This window comes from Lithobates pipiens, unplaced genomic scaffold (assembly GCF_037356315.1).
Source record: "Lithobates pipiens isolate NorthernLeopardFrog02 unplaced genomic scaffold, aLitPip1_a1.2 Scaffold_167, whole genome shotgun sequence".
NCBI lineage: Eukaryota > Metazoa > Chordata > Amphibia > Anura > Ranidae > Lithobates > Lithobates pipiens.
The window spans coordinates 1106093-1115456 of NW_027507753.1; positions in this window are offsets into that span (position 1 = coordinate 1106093).

The following is a 9364-nucleotide window of genomic DNA, read 5'->3' on the forward strand; positions in this document are numbered from 1 at the left end:
GATGGATGGATGGATGATGCTGGGTGGAGATGGGGTTGCTGGGTGGAGAGGGATGGATGGTGCTGGGTAGGGATGGGGGTGCATGGTGGAGAGGGATGGATGGTGCTGGGTAGGAATGGGGGTGCATGGTGGAGAGGGATGGATGGATGGATGGTGCTGGGTAGGGATGGGGGTGCATGGTGGAGAGGGTTGGATAGGTGGTGCTGGGTGGAGATGGGGGTGCATGGTGGAGAGGGATGGATGGTGCTGGGTAGGGATGGGGGTGCATGATGGAGAGGGATGGATGGTGCTGGGTGGAAATGGGGGTGCATGATGGATAGGGATGGATGGTGCTGGGTGGAGATGAGGGTGCATGGTGGAGAGGGATGGATGGATGGTGCTGGGTGGAGATGAGGGTGCATGGTGGAGAGGGGTGGATGGATGGTGCTGGGTGGAGATGGGGGTGCATGGTGGAGAGGGATGGATGGTGCTGGGTAGGGATGGGGGTGCATGATGGAGAGGGATGGATGGATGGTGCTGGGTGGAGATGGGGGTGCATGGTGGAGAGGGTTGGATGGATGGTGCTGGGTGGAGATGGGGGTGCATGGTGGATAGGGATGGATGGTTTTGGGTGGAGATGGGGGTGCATGGTGGAGATGGGGGTGCATGGTGGAGAGGGATGGATGGTTTTGGGTGGAGATGGGGGTGCATGGTGGAGATGGGGGTGCATGGTGGAGAGGGATGGATGGATGGATGGTGCTGGGTAGGGATGGGGGTGCATGGTGGAGAGGGATGGATGGTGCTGGGTGGCGATGGGGGTGCATGGTGGAGAGGGATGGATGGTGCTGGGTGGGGATGGGGGTGCATGGTGGAGAGGGATGGATGGATGGATGGTGCTGGGTAGGGATGGGGGTGCATGGTGGATAGGGATAGATGGTGCTGGGTGGAGATGGGGGTGCATGGTGGAGAGGGATGGATGGTGCTGGGTAGGGATGGGGGTGCATGATGGAAAGGGATGGATGGTGCTGGGTGGAGATGGGGGTGCATGGTGGATAGGGATGGATGGTGCTGGGTGGAGATGGGGGTGCATGGTGGATAGGGATGGATGGTGCTGGGTGGGGATGGGGGTGCATGGTGGAGAGGGATGGATGGATGGTGCTGGGTGGAGATGTGGGTGCATGGTGGAGAGGGATGGATGGATGGATGGTGCTGGGTGGAGATGGGGGTGCATGGTGGAGAGGGTGGATGGATGGTGCTGGGTGGAGATGGGGGTGCATGGTGGAGAGGGATGGATGGTGCTGGGTGGGGATGGGGGTGCATGGTGGAGAGGGTTGGATGGATGGATGGTGCTGGGTGGAGATGAGGGTGCATGGTGGAGAGGGATGGATGGTGCTGGGTAGGGATGGGGGTGCATGGTGGAGAGGGATGGATGGTGCTGGGTAGGGATGGGGGTGCATGGTGGAGAGGGATGGATGGTGCTGGGCAGGGATGGGGGTGCATGGTGGAGAGGGATGGATGGATGGATGGTGCTGGGTAGGGATGGGGGTGCATGGTGGATAGGGATAGATGGTGCTGGGTGGAGATGGGGGTGCATGGTGGAGAGGGATGGATGGTGCTGGGTAGGGATGGGGGTGCATGATGGAGAGGGATGGATGGTGCTGGGTGGAGATGGGGGTGCATGGTGGAGAGGGATGGATGGATGGATGGTGCTGGGTGGAGATGGGGGTGCATGGCGGAGAGGGATGGATGGATGGTGCTGGGTGGAGATGGGGGTGCATGGTGGAGAGGGATGGATGGTGCTGGGTAGGGATGGGGGTGCATGATGGAGAGGGATGGATGGTGCATGGTGGAGAGGGATGGATGGATGGATGGTGCTGGGTGGAGATGGGGGTGCATGGTGGAGAGGGATGGATGGTGCTGGGTGGGGACGGGGGTGCATGGTGAGGAGGGTTGGATGGATGGTGCTGGGTAGGGATGGGGGTGCATGGTGGAGAGGGATGGATGGATGGATGGTGCTGGGTGGAGATGGGGGTGCATGGTGGAGAGGGATGGATGGTGCTGGGTGGGGATGGGGGTGCATGGAGAGGAGGGTTGGATGGATGGTGCTGGGTGGAAATGGGGGTGCATGGTGGAGAGGGATGGATGGTGCTGGGTGGGGATGGGGGTGCATGGTGGAGAGGAATGGATGGTGCTGGGTGGGGATGGGGGTGCATGGTGGAGAGGGATGGATGGTGCTGGGTAGGGGATGGGGGTGCATGGTGGAGAGGGATGGATGGTGCTAGGTAGGGATGGGGGTGCATGGTGGATAGGGATAGATGGTGCTGGGTGGAGATGGGGGTGCATGGTGGAGAGGGATGGATGGTGCTGGGTAGGGATGGGGGTGCATGGTGGATAGGGATAGATGGTGCTGGGTGGAGATGGGGGTGCATGGTGGAGAGGGATGGATGGTGCTGGGTAGGGATGGGGGTGCATGATGGAGAGGGATGGATGGTGCTGGGTGGAGATGGGGGTGCATGGTGGATAGGGATGGATGGTGCTGGGTGGAGATGGGGGTGCATGGTGGAGAGGGGTGGATGGATGGTGCTGGGAGGAGATGGGGGTGCATGGTGGAGAGGGATGGATGGTGCTGGGTAGGGATGGGGGTGCATGGTGGAGAGGGATGGATGGTGCTGGGTAGGGATGGGGTGCATGGTGGAGAGGGATGGATGGTGCTGGGTAGGGATGGGGGTGCATGGTGGAGAGGGATGGATGGATGGTGCTGGGTAGGGATGGGGGTGCATGGTGGATAGGGATATATGGTGCTGGGTGGAGATGGGGGTGCATGGTGGAGAGGGATGGATGGTGCTGGGTAGGGATGGGGGTGCATGATGGAGAGGGATGGATGGTGCTGGGTGGAGATGGGGGTGCATGGTGGAGAGGGATGGATGGATGGATGGTGCTGGGTGGAGATGGGGGTGCATGGCGGAGAGGGATGGATGGATGGTGCTGGGTGGAGATGGGGGTGCATGGTGGAGAGGGATGGATGGTGCTGGGTAGGGATGGGGGTGCATGATGGAGAGGGATGGATGGTGCATGGTGGAGAGGGATGGATGGATGGATGGTGCTGGGTGGAGATGGGGGTGCATGGTGGAGAGGGATGGATGGTGCTGGGTGGGGATGGGGGTGCATGGTGAGGAGGGTTGGATGGATGGTGCTGGGTGGAGATGGGGGGTGCATGGTGGAGAGGGATGGATGGATGGATGGTGCTGGGTGGAGATGGGGGTGCATGGTGGAGAGGGATGGATGGATGGATGGTGCTGGGTGGAGATGGGGGTGCATGGTGGAGAGGGATGGATGGTGCTGGGTGGGGATGGGGGTGCATGGTGAGGAGGGTTGGATGGATGGTGCTGGGTGGAGATGGGGGTGCATGGTGGAGAGGGATGGATGGTGCTGGGTGGGGATGGGGGTGCATGGTGGAGAGGAATGGATGGTGCTGGGTGGGGATGGGGGTGCATGGTGGAGAGGGATGGATGGTGCTGGGTAGGGGATGGGGGTGCATGGTGGAGAGGGATGGATGGTGCTAGGTAGGGATGGGGGTGCATGGTGGATAGGGATTAGATGGTGCTGGGTGGAGATGGGGGTGCATGGTGGAGAGGGATGGATGGTGCTGGGTAGGGATGGGGGTGCATGGTGGATAGGGATAAATGGTGCTGGGTGGAGATGGGGGTGCATGGTGGAGAGGGATGGATGGTGCTGGGTAGGGATGGGGGTGCATGATGGAGAGGGATGGATGGTGCTGGGTGGAGATGGGGGTGCATGGTGGATAGGGATGGATGGTGCTGGGTGGAGATGGGGGTGCATGGTGGATAGGGATGGATGGTGCTGGGTGGGGATGGGGGTGCATGGTGGAGAGGGATGGATGGTGCTGGGTGGGGATGGGGGTGCATGGTGGAGAGGGATGGATGGATGGATGGTGCTGGGTGGAGATGGGGGTGCATGGTGGAGAGGGGTGGATGGATGGTGCTGGGTGGAGATGGGGGTGCATGGTGGAGAGGGATGGATGGTGCTGGGTAGGGATGGGGGTGCATGATGGAGAGGGATGGATGGTGCTGGGTGGAGATGGGGGTGCATGGTGGAGAGGGATGGATGGATGGATGGTGCTGGGTGGAGATGGGGGTGGATGGTGGAGAGGGATGGATGGTGCTGGGTGGGGATGGGGGTGCATGGTGAGGAGGGTTGGATGGATGGTGCTGGGTAGGGATGGGGGTGCATGGTGGAGAGGGATGGATGGATGGATGGTGCTGGGTGGAGGTGGGGGTGCATGGTGGAGAGGGATGGATGGTGCTGGGTGGGGATGGGGGTGCATGGTGGAGAGGAATGGATGGTGCTGGGTGGGGATGGGGGTGCATGGTGGAGAGGGATGGATGGTGCTGGGTAGGGATGGGGGTGCATGGTGGAGAGGGATGGATGGATGGTGCTGGGTAGGGATGGGGGTGCATGGTGGAGAGGGATGGATGGTGCTGGGTAGGGATGGGGGTGCATGGTGGAGAGGGATGGATGGTGCTGGGTGGAGATGGGGGTGCATGGTGAAGAGGGATGGATGGTGCTGGGTAGGGATGGGGGTGCATGATGGAGAGGGATGGATGGTGCTGGGTGGGGATGGGGGTGCATGGTGGAGAGGGATGGATGGTGCTGGGTAGGGATGGGGGTGCATGGTGGAGAGGGATGGATGGTGCTGGGTAGGGATGGGGTGCATGGTGGAGAGGGATGGATGGTGCTGGGTAGGGATGGGGGTGCATGGTGGAGAGGGATGGATGGATGGATGGTGCTGGGTAGGGATGGGGGTGCATGGTGGATAGGGATATATGGTGCTGGGTGGAGATGGGGGTGCATGGTGGAGAGGGATGGATGGTGCTGGGTAGGGATGGGGGTGCATGATGGAGAGGGATGGATGGTGCTGGGTGGAGATGGGGGTGCATGGTGGAGAGGGATGGATGGATGGATGGTGCTGGGTGGAGATGGGGGTGCATGGCGGAGAGGGATGGATGGATGGTGCTGGGTGGAGATGGGGGTGCATGGTGGAGAGGGATGGATGGTGCTGGGTAGGGATGGGGGTGCATGATGGAGAGGGATGGATGGTGCATGGTGGAGAGGGATGGATGGATGGATGGTGCTGGGTGGAGATGGGGGTGCATGGTGGAGAGGGATGGATGGTGCTGGGTGGGGATGGGGGTGCATGGTGAGGAGGGTTGGATGGATGGTGCTGGGTGGAGATGGGGGGTGCATGGTGGAGAGGGATGGATGGATGGATGGTGCTGGGTGGAGATGGGGGTGCATGGTGGAGAGGGATGGATGGATGGATGGTGCTGGGTGGAGATGGGGGTGCATGGTGGAGAGGGATGGATGGTGCTGGGTGGGGATGGGGGTGCATGGTGAGGAGGGTTGGATGGATGGTGCTGGGTGGAGATGGGGGTGCATGGTGGAGAGGGATGGATGGTGCTGGGTGGGGATGGGGGTGCATGGTGGAGAGGAATGGATGGTGCTGGGTGGGGATGGGGGTGCATGGTGGAGAGGGATGGATGGTGCTGGGTAGGGGATGGGGGTGCATGGTGGAGAGGGATGGATGGTGCTAGGTAGGGATGGGGGTGCATGGTGGATAGGGATTAGATGGTGCTGGGTGGAGATGGGGGTGCATGGTGGAGAGGGATGGATGGTGCTGGGTAGGGATGGGGGTGCATGGTGGATAGGGATAAATGGTGCTGGGTGGAGATGGGGGTGCATGGTGGAGAGGGATGGATGGTGCTGGGTAGGGATGGGGGTGCATGATGGAGAGGGATGGATGGTGCTGGGTGGAGATGGGGGTGCATGGTGGATAGGGATGGATGGTGCTGGGTGGAGATGGGGGTGCATGGTGGATAGGGATGGATGGTGCTGGGTGGGGATGGGGGTGCATGGTGGAGAGGGATGGATGGTGCTGGGTGGGGATGGGGGTGCATGGTGGAGAGGGATGGATGGATGGATGGTGCTGGGTGGAGATGGGGGTGCATGGTGGAGAGGGGTGGATGGATGGTGCTGGGTGGAGATGGGGGTGCATGGTGGAGAGGGATGGATGGTGCTGGGTAGGGATGGGGGTGCATGATGGAGAGGGATGGATGGTGCTGGGTGGAGATGGGGGTGCATGGTGGAGAGGGATGGATGGATGGATGGTGCTGGGTGGAGATGGGGGTGGATGGTGGAGAGGGATGGATGGTGCTGGGTGGGGATGGGGGTGCATGGTGAGGAGGGTTGGATGGATGGTGCTGGGTAGGGATGGGGGTGCATGGTGGAGAGGGATGGATGGATGGATGGTGCTGGGTGGAGGTGGGGGTGCATGGTGGAGAGGGATGGATGGTGCTGGGTGGGGATGGGGGTGCATGGTGGAGAGGAATGGATGGTGCTGGGTGGGGATGGGGGTGCATGGTGGAGAGGGATGGATGGTGCTGGGTAGGGATGGGGGTGCATGGTGGAGAGGGATGGATGGATGGTGCTGGGTAGGGATGGGGGTGCATGGTGGAGAGGGATGGATGGTGCTGGGTAGGGATGGGGGTGCATGGTGGAGAGGGATGGATGGTGCTGGGTGGAGATGGGGGTGCATGGTGAAGAGGGATGGATGGTGCTGGGTAGGGATGGGGGTGCATGATGGAGAGGGATGGATGGTGCTGGGTGGGGATGGGGGTGCATGGTGGAGAGGGATGGATGGATGGATGGTGCTGGGTAGGGATGGGGGTGCATGGTGGATAGGGATAGATGGTGCTGGGTGGAGATGGGGGTGCATGGTGGAGAGGGATGGATGGTGCTGGGTAGGGATGGGGGTGCATGTTGGATAGGGATGGATGGTGCTGGGTGGAGATTGGGGTGCATGGTGGAGAGGGATGGATGGTGCTGGGTGGGGATGGGGGTGCATGGTGGAGAGGGATGGATAGATGGTGCTGGGTGGAGATGGGGGTGCATGGTGGAGAGGGATGGATAGATGGTGCTGGGTGGAGATGGGGGTGCATGGTGGAGAGGGATGGATGGTGCTGGGTGGAGATGAGGGTGCATGGTGGAGAGGGTTGGATGGATTGATGTTGCTGGGTGGAGATGGTGTTGCATGGTGGAGAGGGATGGATGGATGGATGGTGCTGGGTAGGGATGGGGGTGCATGGTGGAGAGGGATGGATGGTGCTGGGTGGGGATGGGGGTGCATGGTGGAGAGGGATGGATGGTGCTGGGTGGAGATGGGGGTGCATGGTGGAGAGGGATGGATGGATGGTGCTGGGTGGAGATGGGGGTGCATGATGGAGAGGGATGGATGGTGCTGGGTGGAGATGGGGGTGCATGTTGGAGAGGGATGGATGTTGCTGGGTAGGGATGGGGGTGCATGGTGGAGAGGGATGGATGTTGCTGGGTAGGGATGGGGGTGCATGGTGGAGAGGGATGGATGGTGCTGGGTGGAGATTGGGGTGCATGGTGGAGAGGGATGGATGGTGCTGGGTGGGGATGGGGGTGCATGGTGGATAGGGATGGATAGATGGTGCTGGGTGGAGATGGGGGTGCATGGTGGAGAGGGATGGATAGATGGTGCTGGGTGGAGATGGGGGTGCATGGTGGAGAGGGATGGATGGTGCTGGGTGGAGATGAGGGTGCATGGTGGAGAGGGTTGGATGGATTGATGTTGCTGGGTGGAGATGGTGTTGCATGGTGGAGAGGGATGGATGGATGGATGGTGCTGGGTAGGGATGGGGGTGCATGGTGGAGAGGGATGGATGGTGCTGGGTGGGGATGGGGGTGCATGGTGGAGAGGGATGGATGGTGCTGGGTGGGGATGGGGGTGCATGGTGGAGAGGGATGGATGGATGGTGCTGGGTGGGGATGGGGGTGCATGGTGGAGAGGGATGGATGGATGGTGCTAGGAGGAGATGGGGGTGCATGGTGGAGAGGGATGGATGGTGCTGGGTGGAGATGGGGGTGCATGGTGGAGAGGGATGGATGGTGCTGGGTGGAGATGGGGGTGCACGGTGGAGAGGGATGGATGGATGGTGCTGGGTGGAGATGGGGGTGCATGATGGAGAGGGATGGATGGTGCTGGGTGGAGATGGGGGTGCATGCTGGAGAGGGATGGATGGATGTTGCTGGGTAGGGATGGGGGTGCATGGTGGAGAGGGATGGATGTTGCTGGGTAGGGATGGGGGTGCATGGTGGAGAGGGATGGATGGTGCTGGGTAGGGATGGGGGTGCATGGTGGAGAGGGATGGATGGTGCTGGGTAGGGATGGGGGTGCATGGTGGAGAGGGATGGATGGATGGATGTTGCTGGGTGGGGGTGCATGGTGGAGAGGGATGGATGGTGCTGGGTAGGGATGGGGGTGCATGGTGGAGAGGGATGGATGGATGGATGTTGCTGGGTGGGGGTGCATGGTGGAGAGGGATGGATGGTGCTGGGTAGGGATGGGGGTGCATGGTGGAGAGGGATGGATGGATGGTGCTGGGTAGGGATGGGGGTGCATGGTGGAGAGGGATGGATGGATGGTGCTGGGTAGGGATGGGGGTGCATGGTGGAGAGGGATGGATGGATGGTGCTGTGTAGGGATGGGGGTGCATGGTGGAGAGGGTTGGATGGATGGATGGTGCTGGGTAGGGATGGGGGTGCATGGTGGAGAGGGTTGGATGGATGGATGGTGCTGGATAGGGATGGGGGTGCATGGTGGAGAGGGATGAATGGATGGTGCTGGGTAGGGATGGGGGTGCATGGTGGAGAGGGATGGATGGATGGTGCTGTGTAGGGATGGGGGTGCATGGTGGAGAGGGTTGGATGGATGGATGGTGCTGGGTAGGGATGGGGGTGCATGGTGGAGAGGGATGGATGGATGGTGCTGGGTAGGGATGGGGGTGCATGGTGGAGAGGGGTGGATGGTGCTGGGTGGGGATGGGGGTGCATGGTGGAGAGGGATGGATGGATGGTGCTGGGAGGAGATGGGGGTGCATGGTGGAGAGGGATGGATGGTGCTGGGTGGAGATGGGGGTGCATGGTGGATAGGGATGGATGGTGCTGGGTGGAGATGAGGGTGCATGTTGGAGAGGGATGGATGGATGGATGATGCTGGGTGGAGATGGGGGTGCATGGTGGAGAGGGATGGATGGTGCTGGGTAGGGATGGGGGTGCATGGTGGAGAGGGATGGATGGTGCTGGGTAGGAATGGGGGTGCATGGTGGAGAGGGATGGATGGATGGATGGTGCTGGGTAGGGATGGGGGTGCATGGTGGAGAGGGTTGGATAGGTGGTGCTGGGTGGAGATGGGGGTGCATGGTGGAGAGGGATGGATGGTGCTGGGTAGGGATGGGGGTACATGATGGAGAGGGATGGATGGTGCTGGGTGGAAATGGGGGTG